Source organism: Cheilinus undulatus, linkage group 23 (assembly GCF_018320785.1).
Source record: "Cheilinus undulatus linkage group 23, ASM1832078v1, whole genome shotgun sequence".
Taxonomy (NCBI): Eukaryota; Metazoa; Chordata; class Actinopteri; order Labriformes; family Labridae; genus Cheilinus; species Cheilinus undulatus.
In genome coordinates this window covers 6,850,397-6,876,988 of record NC_054887.1, presented here as the reverse complement: position 1 = coordinate 6,876,988, position 26,592 = coordinate 6,850,397, and positions in this window count along the sequence as shown.

Below are 26,592 nucleotides of genomic sequence, written 5' to 3'. Positions count from 1 at the left end.
GTAAGTAACTCTATTTAGGCAGGGATTCATCCTTAACTTAAAGCAGCAATACTTGTCGTCAGCGCTTCAGTAAATGCATCATAAGACGATCTATTGCTGTATTGATATTTTGTCCCACCCCTACTTTGAACATTAATGTCAGCTTGGATTTCCTGGTGAAGTTTCTTGCATGTACGAGTTCTCGTGCAGGTCTGAGCTGTGTGGTCAAACCGAGGCGTGTGCACATGCAGAAGGGGGCGTCTCTGCCGCGAACAAAAAAGCTGCTGGATGGAGGATTTGGAGCGAAGTCTTGACTGGGGATCCTCATAAATCACCGGCCTAGCGGCTGGATTCTGACAAGCCTGTATAGCTTTATCTGCTGCTGCTGCTCGCTCTCGTGCCCGCCCGCTTGCTCGCCTCCCGTTTATGCATATCCAGTGGATATCCCACCTCTTCTCGCTGCTGCTCTCTTTGGATAGCCCTCCTCCTGTTTCCTCCCTCTCTTCCCTCCTCTCCGTTATCTACTTGTGTATTTGTGTAGCCCTCTCTCTCTCTCTTCTACCCTCTTCTCCGCTCCCTTGGATTCCCCTCCAGTAGGCCGGGTCTTCTCAAGGCCCCGGCCAAGCTGAGAGCCTCCCAAAGACCCTCTTTTCCTCCTCTACCCGCTTAATTGATTCTGCTGGGGCAAAAAAGAAGAGATATATACCTCATCACTTATTTATGCTGCCCTTTGATATGTGTGATATTTAAGAAGGGTTAATATGTATAGGGTTAATCCTTGAGGGGTGCGATGTGTGAAATTTTCATGAAGGACTGACCAACAAGATGAGATAAAATGAGATAAAATGAGAGTTGGAAGTTGCACATGCCTCTCTCTGTGGGATGTAGCTACATTCACATACCGAAAAAAAAATTGGGAATGAAATCAGCTTTTCAGGAATTTATTTTTGCTGTAAAATCTTAAATCCAACTTTCCACAGACCACCTGGGAAAGCTTGCGCATTCTCAGACGTTTTTATGAAGGAGAATAGAAAGTTAGGCTCAGAGATGATGCACCTTGCATGCATATGCCATTTACTTTCTGGTACATGTGTAGGCATTATACGTGTGCGAACGCCCACGCACATGTATGTATAGTCCGTGGGTGCTGACAGAGGGAGGGGAGACCACGCTCAGAGGCTTGTGGGGCTGCGGTCCCAGCATATTCATAAATCAGGCCTTTCAGGGAGCTGTCAGAGGCTCCATAATGAGGGTCATTACTCAGGCAGGGTGTCAAAGCTACTATCACAGGGACCCGTCCCTGGAAATCACACTCACTCTGCTCCTTGTTAAATAAACAGTGCAGTATACAAAATGGCAAACAAGCTGAGGGTCAATCTGATGCAGCGCGGGGCCAGGCAGGCCTCCAGAGTAATTTACCCTCTGGGAATACCTCTCGGCTGGGGAGATGGATTATGGAAGGCCCTCGAAAAAGATTAATGGAAGTAAAAGCACAAAAAGAAACAGAAGGAGTGGGAGATGATAGGCAGAGAGAGAAAAGAGGCGAGGATTTTGGAGGGAAAGGCCGGGAATTGTGGGGTATATCATGAAACGATAAGACATGATATGAGACGATACAAAGAAAGCCGTCAAAACACAAAATAAAAGTAAAAAGGAACAGAAAGAGGGGAAATGAAAAAACAGAGAGGACAGAGGAAAGGAGAAAGTTTAGGTAGTTACAGGACAACTCATAATAGGACATAATAAGATATGACATCATACAATACAGCAAGCAGAGAGAGAGGACATTAGACAAAAAATGGAGACAGTTTTATCATAATAATAGGTAAACGTTTTATCAATATTTTAACTCATTTGCCTTTTGTTCTTGCAAAAAACAACTTTGCTTTTCCGATGATAATGAGGTAATTTTTCAAAATCTTTAAAAATTGAAAAAGAAATCCATGTATTCTCGGTTAAATGGGATGTAAAATATGTTTTTATGTCTGTTTTTGGCAGTCATATATTTTGTTCCATCTGATATTCGAATTGCAAATTATTAATTAAACTAGAAAAGCACTCAGAGAGTGCAGACCTCCGCCATTAGCTCTATCTCCCAATAGTGAAGAATCCTTTAAAAAACTCCTGGATCCGTCCCCATGTGCCCCCCACCACAGCATTCGCCAATTACTCCCTCCCCGGTGGGGTGGAAACACGGTGAGGCAAAGCATTGGCTTTGCCTCACCGTGGGTGCCATCAGATGCACCCATGGTCTCACCAGACGACTGGAAGTCATGGCAGAGGGTGAGTATTCCTCTATTCCTCCCAGCATTGTAAGTATTCTCGCTACAATTCGCTGTCTTTCTCTCTGTTATGCTCTGACTTGTCTCCTCAACCGGGCGTGCGTCTGTCAAACTCTATAAACTCCAAAACTTTGAATAGAAACACACCATAAACTGCTGCTGGGATTAAAGTTACTCATGTCCGCCATCTCCTGGTGTAAAGTGGTAACAGCACAGACCACTGCCATTAGCCCTATCTCCCAATAGTACAGAATCATTTAAAAAATTCCTGGATCCAGACGGTGATCCGGATCACTCCCAAAATCTAATCAGTTCCTCCTTATGCCATTTCTGACATTTCCTGAAAATTTCATCAAAATCCATCCAAGACTTTTTGAGTTATGTTGCTAATAAACAAACTGACTAACCAATGAACAAACCCACCCGATCACATAACCTCCTTGGCTGAGGTATTAAACAGGCTTTTTTTGTTGGTTTGTTGTTTTGTTTCTTTTGTTTTAATTTTGGGTCGCAATTTGTCAAAAAAGAATTTGGGCAGACCAGCTGAGAACCGCTGATCTTTGGAGATCAATACAGTATAATACGATAGGTCAAGATATGATCAATATGATAACATCTATACAATATGATGACTACAGTATATGATCAATACAATTAATAAAATATGATCAATATGATATGATACAATAGGTTATGATATGACATGATTGAGACGATTGATGGTGATTGATAGAAAATGATCAATAGATATGATGCAATATTTAGAAAGAGAAGATACAATCGACATAATATGATCAGTCTGATATGAACAAAACGACATGATTGATACGATCCAATATATGATACGATTGATATGATATAATAGGATACGATAAGATATGATTGATACTATACAGTGGATAAAAGGCTGATCAATATAATATGATCCATCTTATATGATAGAAACGATTTTATGTTACGCAGTAGCGTTTCATATCATACCAATAAAATCAATATGAATGTTCCCCAAAGTGGGCCGTGGGCCAGTATGATTTTAGTAAAAGATTATACGATAATGATTTAAATTGTGATTATATGATGATGTGATAGCATACTAGGGCGCTGGGTGAAAGCTGTACAAGCTGTTGTTAGTACCCCTCCCTGTTTTGATTTTTGCCGCTGCGAATATGGGTGTGGCCATTCCTATGACATAATCACGCACACACACTAGCCCGTTCCAAATGTGTGCTCACGAGTTGCCAGGCCCGCCCTCACCCCCGAGGTACATGTTGGCACATTTTATTTCTACTTTAGTAAAACATTTCTAGTTTCTGTCTCTCTCTTATTGAGCTGTTGTAATCTTATCTTACTTGACTCTGGAGGATCCTTCCTACAGAGGAAGGATTTTGTTTTAATACAGGGAGATAATAGTTTTAAAATATATTAAAATGCATGGATATTTGTAAAATGACGCAGCATCTTTTGCTTGGCTGGCCGGCTAAGGGGGCCCTGTGCAATATTCTATCTGGGGGCCCAAAATCCCCAGCTACGCCCCTGGATTTGTGTTACTGGAAAGTAAGGTCAAAGATCAGCTGAGAGGTTGATAAAAAAAATTTGTGGAAAGAGTTAAAATGTTTCATTAACATCACATTTACCCACACATAGAGTATGTGTAACAATTCAACAACATTAATCAAACATTATCAGAGCTTGTTTTTGCTGACACGACGAAGTGGCATCTGATCCCATGGTCCGAGCTTGCAGCGCTGATGCAACGGCGGAGTAATAAGTGTCTGAATCTGCGTTATCAAATATTCATCCTTTTATTGCCTTGCTAATATCTTACACACAGCTTTATTAATTCGGGGCGGTGGAGGTGCTGTGGCTTGGCAGGTAATGGCAGATCAGAGAGCAGAGATAAAGAAGACGGACGTCTGAATCGGCTCCGTAGTGTGGGAGGTGTTTTCCCCACAGAATACAACTCCATCTGTGTCTTCTATCTTTATTTTAAGTTAATTATTGTTAATTATTCACATTTTGCTGCAGATGTCATGTCGGCACATATCTTTTTGCTCCGAGTAACCATTATGCTGTAATTTTAGTCGTGTCAAAACAGTCATCTGAATACAGCAGGAAGAGAGCAATGAGCAGCTGTTAATATTTATACCTTTAATCTTGGCTGTAATATACGACAGCATATCTCTGTGTGAGAGGGCATGCCCTACACACATCAGTATGCCGAGGAAAATTAAAGTAATATTTGGGCGCAGCTTCATCTAAAATCACCATTTACAGACGAAAAACTTCCTTAATCTCTTTCACTAAAGAAGATTTAAATTATCAATTATGTTGAATATTGCTCTCACTTTCTTGTTCTGCTACACAAAAACACCACAAGCGTCACATGGGGTCTGTTCAAGGACAAAATGCTGAGCGTTTCCTCCAGTAGATGTGCCCTCTTCTCTGTTCTCCCCGCTAACCAAACAGCTAGAAGTGCTGCTTTTCCCCCCCTCTTCACCCACTGATTTTCAGCTCACCTACCTGAAGGCAAAAAGATTAATCTTTTACATCTGTGAGTTTTAGACAGGCGCTCACGCTGTGCGAGACACTGCTAAAGCAGCCAGCCCTTACGCAACGCCAATTAATGATTTTGTCATTCCAGTGACGGGGGGCTGCTGCTGTGAGTTTGTCGGAGTACTTTTAAGGCAACAACTGCTGCTGTAAATGGCGGCCATCTGTTACAGTGGTGGTGGTGGGGGGGTTTGAAGCTGTGAGGAAGACAGTAGCCGTGTGATGATGCGTTTGTGCAGCGAGCTAGCTGGCTGCCTTGTCTTGGGGACATGCAGGGGAACATATGTTGTCTTGGAGCCCCGGGGCTGACATTGAAGATGAGGAAAGACAGTACTTCAAGGCAAATGTTTTCCCTGAAGTGAGGCTGCCACTGCTTATACGGCGCCGAGTATTGACAAGTCTCCCGTGGACTGGCAAACGTAGCGATTTACACACAAATGTAAAGGGCGGCCGAGACGAGGCTCCCTCGACTGAACTGAACGGGACGTACGCCTCCCCCAAACCTGGATCATTTCATCAGATTAGCCCGGAGGAGATGCATAATCACACATGTTACTCTACATGCACCTGCGGCTAAGCTTGCAGCTCTGACTGTGGCTGCATTGCAGAGGAATGCTTAAAACGACACATTTCCCTGCAAATACAGCCACAACTGCTGTGCTTGTTACAGAGTAATTACTGCAAAAAGGCTGTAACATCTTCAGATTTGTTCTGCTGAAAATATGCACTTCTATAACTGAATTCTTCTTTGCTAACAGCAGTAAATGTAACCCATAATGACACTACCCTAAGGATAAATCTGCAGGCCATATAGCTCATTATGTTTAATAAAACTTAGCATCCATGGTTTTATATCCTTGTTTCTGAGTGCACTTAAAGTGAACTAATCAAACCGAAGAGAAAAGTTACTGTGGGACTAATGCAAAGAAAGCAGCACCAAACTTTTCATCTGTAAGCCAAAGGCAAGAAAAAGGACCAAAGTCCAGCTCAGACCAGTTCTAGAGCAGGGGCTGTTAAACTCAAGGATTCTGAATTGAGGTAAATTATTTTTTAGATTTTAAAAAGTCAAAATAAACTGTTAAAGAATCAAAAGATGAAGTAAGAAGTACAACTTATTGGTTCAAAAGGTTAAATCATAGAGATAGAAAGCTGGAATGATGAGTTATAATGGTCAAAATATGAGATAAAACTCAGAATCATGGATCTTAAAGGTCAAAACATGATAAAAAAAAATAAGAATCACAAGTTTTAAAGGTCAGATATGAGATAAATGTCCAAATGATGGGACTAAGGTCCAAATTTGAGAAAAAAGTTAAAATAATGTGGCTTAAAGGTCAAAATATGATATAAAGGTTAAGAATCATGAGGCTTCAAGGTCAAAGTATGAAATTAAAACTCAAAATCATGAGTTTTAAAGGTGAAATTTTGAGATTAAAGTTAAAATCACGAGGATTTAAGGTCAAATATTAGATCAAAATTCAGAATCACAAGTTTTAAAGGTCAAAATATGAAATCAAAGTCAAAATGATAAGCATAAAGGGCAAAACATGATCTAAAATTTAGAATCACAAGGTTTAAAAGATCAAAATATGAGATGAAACTTTAAATTGTAAATCTTAAAAGTCATAATTTGAGATCAAATTCAGAATCATGAGTTTTAAAGGTCAAAATATGAGATTGAATCCAAAATAATAACTTCAAAGCTGTAATTATGGGATTAAAGTAAAAATCATGAGTTTTAATATGAGATAGAATTGAACTCCCAATTTTTTAAGGTCAAAATAGAAGATAAAAGTCAAAACCATGAGTCAAAAAGGTCAAAACATAAGATTTATCACAAACTCATGAGATAAAAGTCATAATTGAGTTTTAAAGGTGGAATTATGAGTTTAAAAAGTCAAATATGAGTTAAAACTTTACATTTTGACTCTAAAACATTAAAATATAGGATACAAACTTAAAACTATGAGTTGAAAAGGTCAACATATGGCATTAAAGATTGAGTCGTAATTGTCAGATGCAAATTCAAAGATATGAAATAAACTACTCTATATTTTTACTTTTTGATTTTTGATTTTTTTTATATTTAACAGGAATATTTCAAATCATTAAGGTCAGTTACATATTGATACTGGAGGAAATCTGCAGATCTCATTCCGGTGTGCCAGTCACACTTAAAATATAATGTGATTTGGTGGGCCGGGTATAACGGTACACAGGCCAGATATGGCCCCCAGGCCTTGAGTTTAACACCCATGTTGTAGAGGAATGCACTGAAAGCAGTGGAGTTTAAGTTCCGTCTAATGCATATCTTATTCCTCAGTGAGTTCTTCTTAAAACCCTAGAATGTAGGGCCCACACCTTGATGGCTGGCTGAGAGCGACATGATAATTGACCCAGCTTAATATCGCTGAGGTGTTTGTATGAGAGACGAGCGAGGGGCCTTCATTAGGGCCTCGCTAGCGGAGGGCCTGAGTGTCTCGCTCCCTTCTTCCCTCTCAGCTGCATTCAGGCTCTATGATGAATGGCTACAGAGATGGACTGCTGCCGAGGGAGAGTGCCTGATGGGCCTGGGCAAAGTCTTGGATGATGAATAATGACTCTGTAGCCGTTTCCCCCCGCAGGAAGCACCTCAGACTCCGGCCGGCTCGTCTACAAAGGGAAATCCAGTTGACAAGCTCTCCTTAAGTTGAGACCGAGCCTTATCATGCTTAGGTGTGGCTGGGGATCGCTGAGACAGAGCGAGACATCACCTGTTTGAGATGGGATTCATCATCGCATCAAAGCTCGGACAGCTTGAACCGGCACAAGGAAGAGTCTTTTTGAATGAGAAAGAAGAACTCTCAGTAAAAAAGAAAGTCTGACTGTGAGCACTACTAAACTAAACTAAGGGAACAAGAGGAGGCAGAGGAAAGAATCCCACAAAGAAGGGAAAAAATCAAAGAGCGCATCTGCAAATTAACTTTGACTGCTCAACAAGGAGCGTGTGTTGACAGGGGAGAGAGATGATCTGATTTACTGACACAGGCAACAGATAGAAAGCAGGATGAGGCACGAGAGACAAAACAAATTCAATCATCTCTTCCATCAAGAGGAAAACCTTAGCCTTTCCTCCACAAAAGACCCCCCCGGCTTAAATCAATTGCAAACAAACCTGATTCCGCGACGAGACACGGGGGGAATAAACAGTAGCTTTCAATTTAATTCAGCCCCGCACCCTGGGAGAGGAAAACTTTCATCCATCACTTTCATCTGCCTCTCGCAAGGCTGCCGTAACTCGGAGCGCGTGGCGAATTGGTGACAGCGAGGAGCGGTAAATATGTCTCAACAAGCAGCTCCGCCGGCAGAGGCAACCTGTTTACAGGAGTACACACATGACTGACAGCAGCAGAGAAAGGAAGTACGCACATGTCATCATCAAGACTTACAAGATAGAGCGAGGAGGGGCCCTGTAGCGAGTTCAGGATTTACATCAATCCCCTTTAAAGTCTTGACATTCCTACGTCTAAAATACCATTATGTACTGTATTCTTCCCCTTTAGGTAGTGACAGGAAGATTGACGGCGGATGTTTACAGCTGGTTTAAGCAGGTGATTGATGCCTTTTCTTGTTTTTTTTTCCTGCAAAAACACCCGTAGCTTAAACAAAGGCAGCATACAAGTGCTTCTTCCTGATGCTAAAATCATTCAAACGCATTTTCTCTCTCATTAATCTACATTTAGTACCCCATAATAACAAAGTAAAAACAAAATTGTAGAAATTTTGCAAATGTATTAATAAAAACTGAAATATCACATTGACTAAAGTATTCAGACCCTTTACTCAGTGCTTGGTTAAAACCCCTTTGGCAGCATTTACAGCCTTGAGTCTTTTTGAATATGACCCAAAAAGTTTTGCACATCTGAATTGGGGAATTTTCTGCCATCCCTCTGCAAATCCTTTCAACCTCAGTCAGGTTGGATTGGGACCATCAATGGAAAGATTTTTTAGGTCTCTCCAGAGATATCTGATAGATTTAGACACTAACCTTGCAAAGCAGGTGGATACACCTGTTTCCGTGTTTCTTACTGGTGAATCCATCTTGCTCATCCATCCATCAGGACCAATCAGCGTTGAGGGGCAGTACTTTCAGGCGCGGCGGAGTCGTGACATGAGCAAGCAGCAACAAGAGGCCGTAGCAATTATGGCAGAAGACATTAGCGTGGATGCTGCTAAAGCTCCAGTTTTATCAGAACTTGATGAACTTGAGAACTTGATTTCTTTGTTAAAAAAAGAACCAAGAACAGCAGTGAGTCGGTAGCGGCTATGTCATGTGTTTTGTTGCTCTGATTGGCCCGTAAATATGTGACAGAACGTTCATCCAATCAACCTCCAAGTTTTTTTCAAAGGCTCTGCCCTTTCCCAAACACAGTCTAATGGAAGGTTTACCAGATGTATGTGTGAAACAAATCCATCTGTCAGGTTATATAGACAGGGCTCTGGCTGGGTTACTCTACACAGAGTTGTCCCTAACCCTCAATTTCCACATACACTGGCCACGGATTTGTTCCGACCGAAGGCGACTGACCTCACCCACTGGAAGCACACCTAGAGCTCTGCACAGCCTTGACCAGCAGACAGATATCACAGGAGAAGTGCGAGTTGTCAACAGCGGACTATTTTACCTTTTGGGGTTGATTTATCATCCATTCTGGCATGAGACCATGATGTTATTGCTTCTGCCATTGGGTTAGTAAATTAGGAGGTTAAAGGGTTTCTGTTTGCTTAAAGGATGCCCTCAAAGGTTAACTTGTCCTTGTCAAATGCGCCGTTGTAGCTCTGAGACACGACCTCCTGGTGACCCTTTGCTCTTGCTGCAAGATGAGACGTAATGCTGATATAGTGATGATTTACAATCAAGAGTCTGTGCATTGTGTTATACTTTGAAGGAACTGGATATGCTACACTTTGACTTCCTGTTTGGAGCTTTCTGATCGACGGGAATTAACATGGTTTGGCAGCTGCCGGCGCTGAAAATAGACCTGCAGCATGTCTCCAGCAAGGCGCAGCAGAGTGGTGATTCAGGGACGCTCTGGTGCCAGACTGGAACTGCTCTGATTGACTAGAGAGGGAGCGGTTTGCTTTGAGGTACAATTTGCCCGCGGATTGCGGCGCAGCCGCTGTATGTGGAAATTGCAGGTAAGCAGCTCATGTGTTGTGTTGGATGTGTGCTTAGGGTCAATGTCATGTTGGGAGGTGACTCTTCAGTCCAGAGGATATCTCTGTACGTTGCTTCTGTCTAGCCACTCTGCCATAAAGCCCAGGTCAGTGGAGGGCTGCAGTGAAGGCTGTCATTCTGGCACTTTGTCCCCTCTCCACTAGGGATGACAGCTTCCATTCAATTGGTTGAATGTTTGGTTGAAAAGCTTTTGTCCAACCAAGATCAACCTGGTTGGCGAGACGCGACTCCCCTCCCCCTGTCCCCACTGTCCCCCCAGCCCCCAAGGTGCTGGCCAGGGGACAGAAGTGCTAGTGCACAGCTGAGTGATATAGAGAGGCATGCTGCTGGGGACAGAGGACCAATGCAGCACTGGGAAATACAGGTAGAGAAGCACATAAAATGAGAGTGGGATATTTTCAGATATCTTTACAGCAGTAACACTCAGAAACAACGCATCTTCAACTCGTCACAAAGTTGCAGGCTGTTTGTAATGAAGTGGCGCTGCTGAGTGTCTCTGCTCTGCCCTCCCTCACAGCATCAACTCCCGCAGTCAGTTTAATTCACCTTTCGGCAAATTGACTGCGTGTTATTATCTCCTTTTATAATGGCCATAAAGTGTTCACGTTAGCATTAGCTTCTCTTACAGACAGACAGAAAGCAGAGGGGATAAAAGACGATGTCTGCTGGTCATTAAGTCCAGACTAGCGAACTTTTTCACTCTCACCTCCGTTAATAAAACCTGCATGCCGTCTGATTTACACTCATAAATGACACGGTGCAGGATGGATCAAGTGATCCTAGTTACCTTTATAAATGAATGAAAAACAATAATCTGGGGTTATTTTGTAGGCTATATGAGTTTGAAAAGGAAATCACGGAAATCATATGATCGACCAAGTTTTCCTTTGGTTGACTACAGGCCTTCTCTCCACACAGGATCTCTGGAGCTCAGTCAGAGTGACCGTGAGGTTCTTGGTCACCTCTCTTACTAAGACCCTTCTCCCACGATTGCTCATTTTGGCTGGGCGGCCAGCTTTTGGAAGAGTCCTAGTTGGACATTCTCAGCCCACTTTTACGTTTTTTTGTGAATTCTATGTGAATTCTACAGTTTTGCAAAGTGCCACTTCATATTTTTGACATTGTGTTATATTGTATTAAAGTGGCCTCCGTGGTAAAAAAAAAAAATGGAGCTGATGCTGAAGTGCAAGAAACTGCGCTGCAGTACTCGAGTACTCACAAAACTTGTAGACCGTTTTTTGATGTGATGCTCGTCAGGATTTCAAATCCCAGCTCTGAATGTAAAAACCTAAGAGGACAATGAAAATGAGGATTTTTAAACACATAAATAAAGAAAACATCTACAAAGAGCTCTTAAGTATGGTCCAAACTTTATTCAGTCATTGCTGTCAACTGTTCCACAGATAAAAACACGCTACTCTGAGATGACCACCTCACAAAGACATAAGTCCATGGAGAGATCTGTTCAAGAGTCTCCACTCAACAGTTCTCCTATTAGAAGGCTAATCTTTTCCACTCTGGTACCATCCAAATGGCATGTACTATCTGGTGCTAATGGGCTAACTCATTCATTTTGGTTTAAGTATATTGAGTTATGCATGGTAAGGGGCATGGCTGATCAAACTGCAAGACAGCAACTTGTAGTTCTTTGCAAGGATGCTTGAGATCCACCTCAGCTCCACCTCTTTGGATGTTAGGTTCATCTAAAGTTAGTTTGCTGGCCTCGAGAGCTGTCTTCAGCTTACATACCTTGGGTTCCATCCAATATTTCCCACAGTCTATGATTGTTGTATCGTATCATCAGCTAAAATGTTAAGTCCAGAGATGTCTATACACCTGTGTTTAACTCTTAAGGACAGTTTTTTAACTTTTGGAAAAGATTCAGGACTTTTTGTCTCCATGTCTTACTTTTCACGAGTAGAAACTCAAACTATGTCTTTAAGTAGTAGAGAGGCAGCCACCAATCCAGAGTCCTGCCTGCTTGCATTGTGTCTGAAAGAGTAGGTGGTCTCTGCAGCACCTGTGTCTGCTGAGCTGAGAGCCGGGTCATTAATCTGCCCTGACTGATGATGAGCATTAGCATATCGCACGTATGCGTGTGAGAGAGTAAGGAAAAGTAAGAGTGAGACTTTCAGAGGGTTCTGCTGTTAAAGCGCATGCAAGTTTTGATATGCATGTGAGACAAACTGTGCGTGTGCTTGCATGAGTTCAACTTGTACCCCCCCTGCATGATTCAGTCGGACCACTTCCTCTCCACTTCCCATCATTAAGACACACCGAGCCTTCCCTTCCTGCCTTCAAAAATATTCTCAGCAGTTTTTTGTCAATCCAGTAATAATTCAATTTAGCAGGACTGGCCGGGTTGGGGACTGCCATTAGTTTGGAGGAGGTGATTTAAGATTGATGACTTGTGTCCCCTGGGAGTCGATTCCTCGTCTTTTGGAGAGGGGGGAAACAGGGAGGGGCGAGGGAGAGCCTGCCGGTGGCCGGGGCTCTTCGGCTGTAGCGGGCGTGGGAGTCGTCGAGCGAATTAAGGTTCCGAATTGATTTCCTCCAAATTTGAGCTGACTAATGTGACAAGTGGCAGCTGTGAGCGCCTCACCGCCGCGGCCTCGGCTGTCTCCTCCGGGCTCCTCACTGTGACACGGCGCCAATGCAGGCGACGCAGGGAGAGAGCTGCACTGCTGTTCAGGTACGCACACATACACTGTAACAGGTTCACGCGGCCACGTCTCAGTTTGGAGACAAAGACATGCAGAGGCACGGCGGAAAATACGCACACGCAGCGACTGCATACACATTTACACAAACACACATGGGCCGTTGCTGCACCCCCCCGTGACACAGTGTTGTGCGGAGCTGCTCACCCATCAAACTCAAGTCAGTGACACAAATTACAGCCGAGGACTGCATGAGGGGAGCGTTGCTTGGCCCTGACACAGACGCACACTGATGCACCCACACAGCTGCATACACACCCAGCTACAGCACTGACAAGGAACAGGTCAACATGATGACACTGGTGAATAATTCACCAGAGAACTGAGGGAGGAGAGCGCGCAGTGAACACAGAGAATTGAGAGAGATGGTTGATATATACAGTAAATAAAAAGGAGGAGTGGGGGAGGAACGCATAGTGTACTTATTGTGTTGCTTTAGAAATCATACACCTTGTCACACAGCTGTGCACCCTCATGAGGATGTTTTATTCAGAGGGAGCTCCACAAGGTAAAGACCCATTAACACGAGGGAGCTACGGCAGTCATTTTGACTGGTTTTAACATTTTATAATTTTACTGAATTGAAAGCTGCAATGCTGCCGGTCCCTGACTTTCCTAAAAGTGGTGTATTTTGATTCAAAATGTTATTTTAACAAATTACACCAAAGGTTAAAGAAAATATGTTCACCTCTACCTAAAAAGACCGCAGGCAGTCGTTTTGACTGCACAGTTTTCACTCCACTCAGGCTGAGAGATTTGGAAATAATCTGTGATTTATTTTTTTACAATATTGCAATAATGATTTATTATGTGATGTCTTATGTAGTTTTTCCACCATATTTTACTCCATTTTCTATTTGTTTGTTCTTAGTTATTTCACCTACTGCTCCTCATTGTTATTTTTACTTAATAGTGTGCATGCCTGCCTTGCTGTTACTATTTTTATGCATCTCTGTGGTTGTCCATCTTTATCTGCAGTGATTTTCAGTCTTTAATGTCTAATTTATTTTGTTGCATCGTGTACATTATCCCTTTAAAACAGTGGTTCTCTACTGATCCAGTCTCAGGACCCACCGGTCACTCTTACAACAAATCGCGACACAAATTTCCAAGAAATGTTCAACAATGCATGTTAAGTTAATTGAATATGTTGCAGTTTGAAGCATGATTGGACCAAAATACATGACATGAAAAATAGAACTGACAAGTTTTACACCCTCTTTATCCATCATTATGTGTAAATTTTTGTCAATTTTGCAGAGATCTTGAAGAATTACTTCATTATTATGGGAAAAGTAGCTATATTCACTGCAACATAATGAGAAATTAGTAAAAAATATTGACCAAACATTTACATTTACCCAATTTCACAGGGTAAGGCCTTCAGAAGCTTTTGCCACCATTTTTTTTACAGACACCTATTCGACTTAAAACTGCTCCACGACCCATTTTTGGGTCCCAACCAACCAGTTGAGACCCCTGCTTTAAAAGAAACCCTGCATGATCAGACAAGTTCATCTTGTTGGATAGATATTTATATCTCTCATATGTATATTGAACTAAAAAACTCACTAGATATCTACATTTTGAGTAAGTTTGAGCTTATAAACTCATCAGGAGGCCACCATGTTTTGGTCTACACTGGTACTGTGACGTCCTCACCGTTATGCAGTAATGGTTTTTCAGACTGGCAGTATGTTTTGCTGCTTGCAGCTGTTGCTGCCATAACAGCTTTCATACCAGACATAAGTTTGCTCCATGTTGGTTTTGATCCTTGCCGTCAAATATCTGTCATTCCTCCTAAGTTTCACCTCAATAAAAGTCCCTTCTGTGACTGGATTCAGTGTATAGTGGAGTCATGTATGGTAGCTTTTCAAAATAAAAGCATTGTGTACATATGAAGGGAGTTTCTCCAAAGAAATGCCAAAGTGAGATTTTACTTTGAAAAATGCAAACCGGATGTGTTTTTGTACTGTGTTTCTCTTTACCTGCAACATTTTGAACCGCATGGAAACAGAAAGCTTCAGAAATAGTAGAAGTCTGTAACCTTGCATAGCAGATGGATACACCTGTGTCCGTGTTTCTTACTGGCGAATCCATCTTGCAAAGCTCCCGTCTGAACAGTTTGGGCCCAGTTAGAAAGTGACAGGACCAATCAGTGACAAGGGGCAGTACTATCGGGCACGGCGGAGGCATGACGTAAGCAAGCAGCGACAAAGAGACCAGTGCAATAATGGCGGAAGACATCAGCGTGGATGCTGCTAAAGCTCCAGTTTTATCAGAACTTGACAACATTTCTTCATTAACGGAAGAACAAAGGACAGCAGTGAGTTGTTTTCTTTTTCAGAAACAACAAAAGTCGTGTACTGACATGTCTACAGTTACTATGGTTCGTGTTATGCAGTTCCCTACGGAGTTTAGTCCTTGTTAGGGGCGCAGCTCGATAGCGGCTACATCACGTGTTTTGTTGCTCTGATTGGCCGGTAAAGATGTGACAGACAGAACGTTCATCCAATCACCCTCCAAGTTTTTTTTTTCAAAGGCTCTGCCCTTTCCCAAACACTGTGTATGAGCGGTTTTCCAGATGGATGTGTGAAATGCATCCATCTGGCGTGTCAGGTTAAGAAGTTTGGGGAACAACTTCATTAAACAGAAGCATTTTAGCTCGTGGCCTTCATCTGGTTCATCAAGAAACCAGATTGCATACATATTCTCCCAACATGGACGTAAATATTTGCTAGAACAAGGTAAATATGGCTCTGTATTTATCATTTTCCTGTCTAGTTTGGTATCGTTTGTGGTATCATTTTTTTTATAAAATCCCTATGGCTATTTAAACTAGAGATGCCCGATATTCTCAACCTGATATCTGTATCGGCATATACCAATATTTCTGACGATATTTAGTACCAATATTTTGGCTGTGAATATCAGCATATATCGACTGTAAATTTCTGCCATCTGTACTAGACCTACGCCGGTTGAGGTCTTTTTCTTTGTTCATTCTCAATCTTTTAACTTCTAAGTGTGTTTAAAGTACTAAAGCTTGCTTCCTTATATCCTTATACATCAAAATGTGTTCAAAGGACTAAAGATTTAAGTACATATTTGAATATTGGTATCAGCTAAAATTAACATAAAAATATGGATTCCATAACTACAAGTTTCTTTTGCTCCGTTGTTTTAGCTTAGCTTTTAGCATTTTTCTTTTGATGTGGTGAAATTTAATTTGGTAACAGCTGATTGGTAATAACACTGCAATATTTATCGGAAAAATGACACCCAAACTTTCCAGTGATCAGGACGATTCCACTCTCCAAACACATTTCATATAAATGCTTTCTTTATGATGCTTGGATATTATTGTTTAACCATAAAATGAGATTTAAAAAACGAATGTTTCATCATCAAACCAGCTGTTACTAGTTGTTCTGAGTGTTAGATTATTTAACTGTATAAAATTCAGATATTTTTATATGGAACAATGATGGTTGTCTGCATGTGATGTCTACATCATTGTCTTTTAAAAGTTAAATGTACATAATAACGTTATTTCTGATTGTAGTGGGTATAAATCTTCAGAGAGTTTGTCAAAATAACATCTCAAAGTCTTTCTAGTATGTTTGGAATCCAGGTCTTTCAGTACAGTGAAATTTACTCAAGGCAAAGCTGCGTTTTCTCCCTATGCATCAAAGTAACAGGCGTTTGTTTTTAGTAGCTCCTCGTCTCAGCTCCTGTGACAGCTTATAGACAGCTTCGAGGAACAGTAAGCAAACAGTCCTTTTTTTTTTTTTAAGAAACAAAAAAAGCAGCCCTTGACGAGTCAACGTTGGAATTGGTTTCACGCATGAACGCAGCCTTTAAGACAAAAGCACCTCAGGAGATAATTACAGTGTCAAGCATACCCTTGCCAAGTGCCTGACGATTGCCCAATATTTAGCTTTAATTAAATCAAAGCAGAAATGTAATTTCTCCTGAGTGAACTCCACACAGAGTGGATTCCCAGAAAAACACACAACATGGCTGACTAATGCATTTCCTTTGTCCCTGTCACATCACCTATCGCTTGTTGTGGCCCCAAATCCTCCATGTGTCCTGGAGGTAAACCGGCTCGCTCCCTCCTCATAGGGGAGAGGAAAAAAGAGCTTCTTAGCGTGACACGCCGCGGTGTTCTCGGCTGGTGTGTTTACATGTGTGGAAAACAGTCGCAAATTAGCCGTAAACAATTGGAAATTGTGTCCGGGAGCGTTTCAGCGTGATACTGAGGGGAATAGAGTCTAGAGGCCGCGCGCCGGGATGTGCCTGCTACTGATTTTTTTCCTTTTCAACTGAGGTAATTTGCTTTGTTCAAAGTCTTACAGCTCCTAACACCTGCTTTGTAAAGAGCACTTTAACATATCTGACTGATTTTCTTTTTAACTTTCTTTAACAGGAACTACTTTGTCATCTGTGAAGCTGGTACAATGGGCCTACACGCTGAGGTGGGAACAATTAGGGCTTAACAGCTGCAACCCTTTGTACAAATCTAAAACATATTAGTACATCTTAATATTAGTACAAACATGGAGCTACTGGCAAGCAAGACTTTTTTAAGTCTTTTTGGTCACTTTAAGTGATAATTAAATGGCATTGATTTGTGTTTTTGTCAGAGATGTCAAGATTATTCATGTTAATTGGCATTAATTAAGGTCCTCAATTAGTGTACTATTATTTCATCTGGTGTTAATCGCATGCTTTATTGTCCATTTTAACATTTTGGTGAAGTGACTGCAGCGTCTCCCTGCAGTGATGTACAGTGATGTGGAAAAAATATAAAATAAAAAGTCATTTTAAAGGCTTTTGGACTGGAGTGAACCACGCTGAGAGCCATTATCCACAAATGGAGAAAACTTAGAACAGCGTTGAACTTTCCCAGGAGTGGCCAGCCTACCAAAAAGACTCTAAGAGCACATAGACAACTTATCCAGGAGCACACAAAAGAACCCAGAACAACATCTAAAGACCTGCAGGCCTCACTTGACTCAGTTAAGGTCAGTGTTCACGATTCAACAATAAGAAAGGGACATAAATGACACCAAAGGGCAAAAAGGCTTGTCTCACATTTGATGGAAAACATCTTGACAATCTGAAGACCTTTGGGAAATTATTCTTTGGCTTGACAAGACAAATGTGGAACTTTTTGGAGGGTGTGCGTCCCGTTATATCTGGAGCAAATCTGATAAAGCCAAGTGTAAGTGCATGCAGAACACGGTAGTAATACGCCCAGCTGTGATCAGCTAACAGCCATTTATCACCTCCCAGCTCCAGCCAATCACAGCTCTTTTTCTCAACACAGCAGTGTATTTAAATATCACAGACTTCTCACTAATCCCTGCTGCTGCTGGCAAAGCTCAACCTCCTCCTCCCCAGCCTCCTCCTTCATAGCATAAAGCTGTTTCACCCTCATGTTCAGATTCATGCTACTATAGATTAATTGCTTTTGAGCTAATCAATATGGATTGGGGTTTATAGCCACACTCCATGGAAAGTCAAAGCATGCTGCTTGACTAAGTTAGCATCTTCTGTGCAGAGCCAAGTAAAACTGTACATCCATTTTGCAATTAAAAGTTAAATTTATGGCAGGAGTGTTCCTGAACAAAACACAGCAACCAATCTTGGTGGTGTTAGTGTGATGGTCTGGGTCTGCTTTGCTAATTCAGGATCTGGACCACTTTCCGTAATTGATGGAACCATGAGTTCTGCTTTCTAAGAGAAAATCCTGAAGGAGAATGTCCAGCCGTCAGTTTGGAACCTCAAGCTCAAGAGCACTCGGGTTATGCACCAGGACAATGATCCATAACACATCAGAAAGTCCACCTCTGAATGGCTTTGAAAAAGAAACCAAGTGGAGGTTTTGGAATGGCCTAATCAGAGTCTGGACTTAAAACCGATTGAGATGGTGTGGCATGACCTTTAGCAGGGCGTTCATGCTCAAAAACCCTCCGATATTGCTAAATTAAAAGAATTCTGTGAAGAAGAATGGGACAAAATTCCTCCACAGTGATGTGAAAGCCTCATTGTTGATTCTCGTAAATGCTTGCTTAAAGTTGCCAAGGGTGCGACAGCAATGACTTTTCCACATAAAGCCAGGTAGGTTTGGTGGTTTTTATCCCTTAATAAATAAAATCTTAATCAAAAAACTGCACTTTCTATTTACTCTGGATATCTTTATCAAGATTTGATAAAGATATCTGAAAGATTTAAGTGCGATGAATATGCAAAAAAGGGGGAAAATACTTTTTCACAAGAGTGTAAAACAAGTCCTTTCCAATCCATAACAGGCTCCTTTTCCACAGTCAGATTCAGGTTAAAATCTTTGATCCATCTACAGATGCAGTTCTGAATCCACACAGGAAGTCAGTTACTCTTACTTAAAGACAGTACAAATATAGTTCAGAATGCAAAACAGTGGAATCTTAAAATGTGATGCAAAAAAGAGATAAATAGCAATTTATTACAGAAATTCATACATGTATACCCATTGAAAATTAATCTTTTGACAGAACTAGTTTTTGCAGAGTTTTGTGCCAAAGGGAGAGTTTTTCATCAGCATGTGCTTGTGTGCATGCAAGATTATGTGTTTCTTTTTCCGACAGTTTCACACGAGGGAATTAAAAACAGCTTCAGTCTGTTTGGACTGCAGCACGGAGCCTGTGGATGGCAAAAGGTCAACACGAAATTAATATGGGCATTAATATTCCTAATGCAAACTCACAGCGCTCTATGTGTCTGTGTGGAACTTTGGAGTGAGGTCTGCGATCATTTTAATAACCCTGTGTGCTATTTGTGCTCGATGCACCAGCAGATGCACACACCAGTGTAAGCATGACACCCCTAACAGTTGAACACATTATAAAGCGTGCCGCACACGTGGATATTATGAGTGTCTTTGAAGCTACCGATCGGAGCGGGGTGCAGCCGTGCAGAGGGGGCTGCGGGGTCTAATTGATTGTTAAACAGTTTAAAAAGTGCTTGAAGTGCAAAAAAGACTGCAAGGTTGTGTCGAGTGCAAAAGATGTAATTACTGTTATGATGTGAGGAGAGATTTGACTCTACAAATTCCTTTAAACTGTCGAAGAGTGTATGTAAACATCGCTACAGTGCTGCTGAAAATACCATAGAAAAGAGAAGTCAAATAGAGACTGCAGAACATACTAATTTCTGTGTTTGCATGTGCAGAGTATCAGATCTTATAACCGTAGGGTTTAATTTATCACTAAGAGTATTAGATCAGAATGGCGTGTATTTAAATTAAAGATAATCTATATTTTTCCTGTGGTTTAGAAGCATCTTAGCTCATTGTTTGTGAAGGGAATCATGCAGCTCGAGTATTCCCATCTGCTCTCGGCCTACCTGCTGTTATTTATGTGGCTCCTTGTTTATGAATTCACAGCCGCACATGAGCCTAATTAATCCCGCCGACAATTAGATATTGTTTCAATTGCAGCTGAGAGTAATTAGCATGCAGCAGTCTGCATACGCCATCAACAAGACGGTGCAGATTAGGCAGAGATGCGGCGCTTGTTAAATCGCTTACCTAAGGCCACTTGTGCAGAACTCCTCCTAATGACGCTCTAAACACTACTGATGGAGAAATCATCTGTTTGGAGTGTGGCAACACACTGGTTAACTTGATAAAATACTTAAAAGTTTTTTAAGTCTTTATGACGGATATAGTCATAATGGTGATTTAAGGTGTTTTTTAGTCTGAAGGTGGTTTAAGGTGTAAAGTCTTTATGGTGACTTAAGATGTTTATTTAAGTCTTTGATGAGAATATAGTCATTATGGTGACTAAAGGAGTTTTTAAGTCTTAAAGGTGGTTAAAGGTGGGTTTATGGTGGCTTAAGGAGTTTATTTAAGTCTTTGATGAGAATTTAGTCTCTATGGAGACTTAAGGTATTTTTTAAACTCTAAATGGTGACTTTAGTCATTATGGAGACTTTAGTCTTTATAGTGACTTAAGGTGCTTTTAAAAATATTTATGGTGACTTTTTTTCTGTATGGTGTCTTAAGGTGTTTTGTAAAAGTCTAAATGGTGACTTAAGATGTTTATTTAAGCCTTTATGTTAAATATAGTCATTATGGTGACTTAAGGTGTTTTTAAGTCTTCATCATGACTTAAGGTGGGTTTTTGAAATACTTTGTGGTGGCTTAAGGTGAGTTTTTAAAGTCTTTATGGTGACTTAAGGTGGGTTTTGAAATACATAATGGGGACTTAAGGTGGGTTTTTAAATACTTTGTGGTGGCTTAAGGTGGGTTTTGTAATACTTTATGGTGGCTTAATGTGGGGTTTGAAATATTTTATGGTGGCTTAAGGTGTTTTTAAATACGTTGTGGTGGCTTAAGATGGGTTTTTAAAGTCTTCATGGTTGTTTAAGGTGGGTTTATGGGTGCTTAAGTTGTTGTTTTTTTTATTTCTTTATGGTGATCTAATGGGGTTTTTTAAGTTTTTGTTGTGACTTAAGGCAATTAAGGCAAGTCTTTATGGTGGCTTAGGGTGTTTTTAAGTCTTTAAGGAGAATAGCCTTTATGGGGACTTAAGGCATTATCTAAAGTCATATGATGACTTTAAGTGTTTGTTTTAAGTCTTTATGGTGGCTTACGGCGTTTTTTTTTAACAGTCTTCATGGAGAATTTAGTCTGTGGAGACTAAAGGTATTTTTAAGTCTTTCTGGAGACTTAAGGTGCTTTTTAGAATATGTATTGTGACATTTGTATGCTTGGTGTCAAGGTGTTTTTTTAGTCTTCATGGTGGCTTATGGTATTTTTAAGTTTTAAGGAGAATATAGTCTTATCATGATTTAAGGCAATTTTCTGAGTCTCTGTGGTGACTTAGGGCCATTTTTATATGTTTTTATGGTGGCTCAAGTTATTTTTAAAAACGTCTTTATGGTGACTGAATGGGATTTTTTTTAAGTCATATGGTGATTTAAGGTGTTTGTTTCAAGTCTTAATGATGGCTTAAGGTGTTTCTATAAATCTTTTTGGACACATTAATCTTCATGGAGACATAAGGTATTTTTAAGTCTTAATGGTGACTTTAGTCTTTATGGTGAATTAAAGCTTTTTAGTCTTAATGGTGACTTTAGTCTTTATGGTGAGTTAAGGCTTTTTTAGTCTTAATGGTGACTTTAGTCTTTATGGTGAGTTAAGGCTTTTTTAGTCTTAATGGTGACTTTAGTCTTTATGGTGAGTTAAGGCTTTTTTAGTCTTAATGGTGACTTTAGTCTTTATGGTGAGTTAAGGCTTTTTTAGTCTTAATGGTGACTTTAGTCTTTATGGTGAGTTAAGGCTTTTTTAGTCTTAATGGTGACTTTAGTCTTTATGGTGAATTAAGGCTTTTTTAGTCTTAATGGTGCTTCTGGTGTTTTTAAGTCTTAATGGTGGTTTAAGGTATTTTTAAGTCTTAATGGTGACTTTAGTCTTTATGGTGAATTAAAGCTTTTTAGTCTTAATGGTGACTTTAGTCTTTATGGTGAGTTAAGGCTTTTTTAGTCTTAATGGTGACTTTAGTCTTTATGGTGAGTTAAGGCTTTTTTAGTCTTAATGGTGACTTTAGTCTTTATGGTGAGTTAAGGCTTTTTTAGTCTTAATGGTGACTTTAGTCTTTATGGTGAATTAAAGCTTTTTAGTCTTAATTGTGACTTTAGTCTTTATGGTGAATTAAGGCTTTTTTAGTCTTAATGGTGCTTCTGGTGTTTTTAAGTCTTAATGGTGGTTTAAGGTGTTTTTAAGTCTTAATGGTGGTTTAAGGTGTTTTAAAGTCTTAAATGTGGTTTAAGGTGTTTTTAAGTCTTAATGGTGGTTTAAGGTGTTTTAAAGTCTTAAATGTGGTTTAAGGTGTTTTTAAGTCTTAATGGTGGTTTAAGGTGTTTTTAAGTCTTAATGGTGGTTTAAGGTGTTTTTAAGTCTTAATGGTGGTTTAAGGCGTTTTTAAGTTTTAATTATGGTTTAAGGTGTTTTTAAGTTTTAACTGTGGTTTAAGGTGTTTTTAAGTTTTAACTGTGGTTTAAGGTGTTTTTAAGTGTTAAAGGTGGTTTAAGGTGATTTTAAGACTTTATTGTGGCTTTGGTTTGTTTTTTTAAGTCTTCACGTTGACTTAAAGTGATTTTTTTTAAGTCTTCATGTTTATTTTAGGTGATTAAATTCAGTTTTCTTGGTCCCTTTAGGTGTTTTGTATGTCAACATGACTGTGCTGCTTCTGAAATTACCTTAGAAAAAAGAAGTCAAATATGAAGTGTGACTGGAGATCACACTCATGTCTGTGTTTGTATGTGCAGTGTATCAGAGGTTATAATACAAGATGGTGCAGATTAGGCAGATGTGTTGCCGCTTGTTAGGTTGCTTACATAAGGTCACTTATGCAGAACTCCTAATGATGCTCTAAATGCTGTTGTAGGAAAAATAAACTGTTTCTGAATTTGGCAACCTGGTAAACTTGATGAAGCATCGCTAGATTATCAGATGAAATACATTTACAGTGCTGGAGAATATCTTTTTCAGTCAGAAAGGTCGGGATTAACTTTTTCATAGTGTCTTCACAATCCTGCTAGACCACCTTAAATTTCACATCCAACTTTTTTTTCCAAGTGTGATCAGAAAACGAGCCACTGAAGCAGTCTTATCCAATATTCCTCTCCGTGAGTCTCATGATATTCTGAGCAAAGAAAAAAATGCATCCCATTATTCTCTCGGAGATTTCTCCGTCCTGTGACATGTGTTGCAAGAAGAAAAAGTAAAGCAAAAGACGAGAGTAAAAAAAAAAAAGAAAAGCTGATCAGGCTTGGCTGGACTATGGTTTTTTTTTTTTTCGCCACAGCAGTTGCCTGGGTGACGCTTCACAGACCGCGTTGACCTTCCACAATTTCCAACCGTCAATCTAAATGGGAGCCCCTTATCTCATCTTCTCCCACACTCACACCCCCTTCTTTGTAGATGTGCACATCTTTTTATTCTAAATCCAGTCATTATTGTTCCTCTCCACTGGCCAGCAGGAAAAGCCCTGCTGAAGTTGGAGAGTTAATTGAGCATGTCTCTCTCTCTCTCGCTGCCGGGTCTGAGCGACCGGCTCCACTGTCTGGCTTCCTCGGCTTGCCGGCTAGCCTCTTTCTGCTCGATGCGTTTTTGCCTAGATTGCCAATGCGGGGCCTGGCTGAGGATGTCTTGTCGGCCGGACTTCACTTGAGCATTCATGTCTCGGCAGCGGCAGCGTCCGCTCATTACGGAGAGAGAAGTGTCAGAACCGGAGAAACCAGACGGCTAAGACTCCTCTAATGTAATCTGGACATCGAACTTTTTCCTCCTTAATGATATGATAGCCTGACTTTATTTGAACTGGTGCCTTGTCAGGCCTAACGGCTTCAACTTACAGCACCACAGAGCTTCCTGCATAGCTGCATGGAAGACAAAACTTGGCCTTAACTGCTTTTCCGTGCAGCTCTTTTGTGCTTCCATGATGTAAAACTCACATAATCTGAGCGCAGAGCATCTTTGAAGTACTGCATTGTTACCAAGGCCACAATTAAACACGCAGAACTAAATGATATATCTCCAAAAGATTTAAAGGCTAATCTAAAATGTTCTCACCTCCTTAGGGGAACTAAAGGTGAAGTCGGTTATCTGCCATTATTTGGTTTAAAACATTCCCAGCAGTCTCCAACATCTCAGCCTATTTGATTCACTTTGAGCATGTCTCTCTCCTGGATGCATTCATCCTCCCTAAACTCCTGAGTTGGAGTGGTTCGCCTCAGGCAGAGGAAGCAATAATGTGAACCCTGGAGAGCTATTCAGAGTGAAGAGGAGAGTGGAGAGGAGCCTCCTCCACTGTTCTCCTCCAGCGGGCCGTTTGGGAGGCTAAACGGCGCCGATATCCCTTATTAAACCATCTGGCTGATGCTAATTAGATTATCAGAGATAAAGAGAAGGAGTTTTCTTTGTACATTTTAATGAGATAATGTGTCAGGCAATTGCGAGGAGAAGCGTTATTTTTTTTTTTTTCCGAGTGCGGAGACTTTTCAGGTGAAAGTGTATGAGAATGAACAGATGCTGGGGGATGATTAATAGTGCTTATCTGGAAACATCTTGCCTACATAAGAGATAAAATAGATGAGGAGTCCAGGTCTTTTGGTGGCTTTTTTACTACACAAGCTTTTAGAAAGTGCCTCCGCTGGCTTAAGGACAAATACAACACTTTCACTCTTGCACTTAACTTCTGAAAATTCTCAATAAAATCAGGCATTAAGCTGCATGTGTGATGACACATGGATAAATAATTCACCTGAATTTAACCCAGAAGTCTTTTGCAAGGCTGGAGTAGAATTTCCATCTGCGGTCAGGAATGCAGCAGAAAAGTTTATCATAAGTGGGCATGCAGGCTGGGGTGATCGTGTTTATCTCCTGTGACCACTGAGAAGTAGGCATGGTGTCCATTTAAATGCATTTATGACAAAAAAAATTAAAAAATCTGCTGGTAATCTGCAAATTTAAAATAAGTGCAGAAAGGGTGTATGTCCATTTCCAGCTGCAGCTACGCTTTCTGCATTCAGATTTGCTATAACATTGATTAAATAATTCCTGTTAATGCTGTAGGCCTAACCTGTCAAATAAAAGGACACACTATTATGTTGTGTTCACCCCAGATGTGAGTAAAATCATTTGGGCAAGTTAATTACATGCAGGTCAATTAAAGATGCAAGTAGACATTTGCCTTAGGCGCTACGAACGCCACAAATATGCAGTCAAATTGCACAAATTGAGTGAATAATTCGTACGAATGAGGTGAATATGCTCTGCAATCAACATGCTGTTTGCTTCATTTGCTTATTCGCAAGAGCTGAGAAATCTGAACGCAAGCGAGTAAGTTGCGCTCCCATGGCCAGTCAGCATGGAGGACCAGCTCTTAAGAATCTGCCGAGAGGAGGGATTAATTCAACTGGAAAATGTGGAGAAACTTGTGATGTTTGTCTATGGCTACCCAGAGCTATACGACTCAACGTGCCTGTTCTACCAGCACAGAACTAAAAAAAAAAACAAAACAAAAAAACAAAGCTAGCTTTGAGGAAGAGAGTGAGGAAGTCAGATTGCCTGGTAAGTTGTTCATCAGTTAGCATCAGCTAGCAACTTAGCTCCGGGGTTAGCAATGCTAGAGTTAGCAATGTAGTGAAGCTCAGCCATGTTTGTTGACAACTGACTGAACTGCCTGATGTGGAAGAAGGAAGCCCCTCTCTTCTCACATCTTTTGGCCACTCCCGCACGCAGGATTTGACGTAAGTGGAGCACGTTATTTGCAAGAATTTTAAAAAACAAGCAAATAAAATTTCTATATTTGCAGGTTCAGATGTGCACGATCATTACTTAATATCAAGGTGTTTGTAGATGGAGACTATGAGAGACAAGCTGGTCCTCATGCCAAGTTTCAAGGACTGTTGGTCCGTCCATGCAGGTACTAGAATTACGGTAGCTTGAACCAATCTGTCTGTCTGTCTGTCTGTCTGTCTGTTTATCTATCTTCAACAGGCTTGTTTTGTTCCATGTTAGCCGTTCGCTGAAATGCTATCGCTATGTCTTGCTGTGAGCTCACAGATTATTCGCGTTTGAATATTTTACTCTTGCGTGGCACATCTTGCAAACAACTTGACCTCTAAGTTTGTTCTGTCTTTAATGTTTTGGAAGCCAAAATAAGTCCACATGTCCACTTTGAATGCAGCAGAAGCTGCTCTGCTGGTTAGGCACGAGCGAAAAGCTCACTCAGACTGGAAGGCTTGCATGATTTTGTTCTCTTAAGAGGAGAAGAGGGAAGAGTCA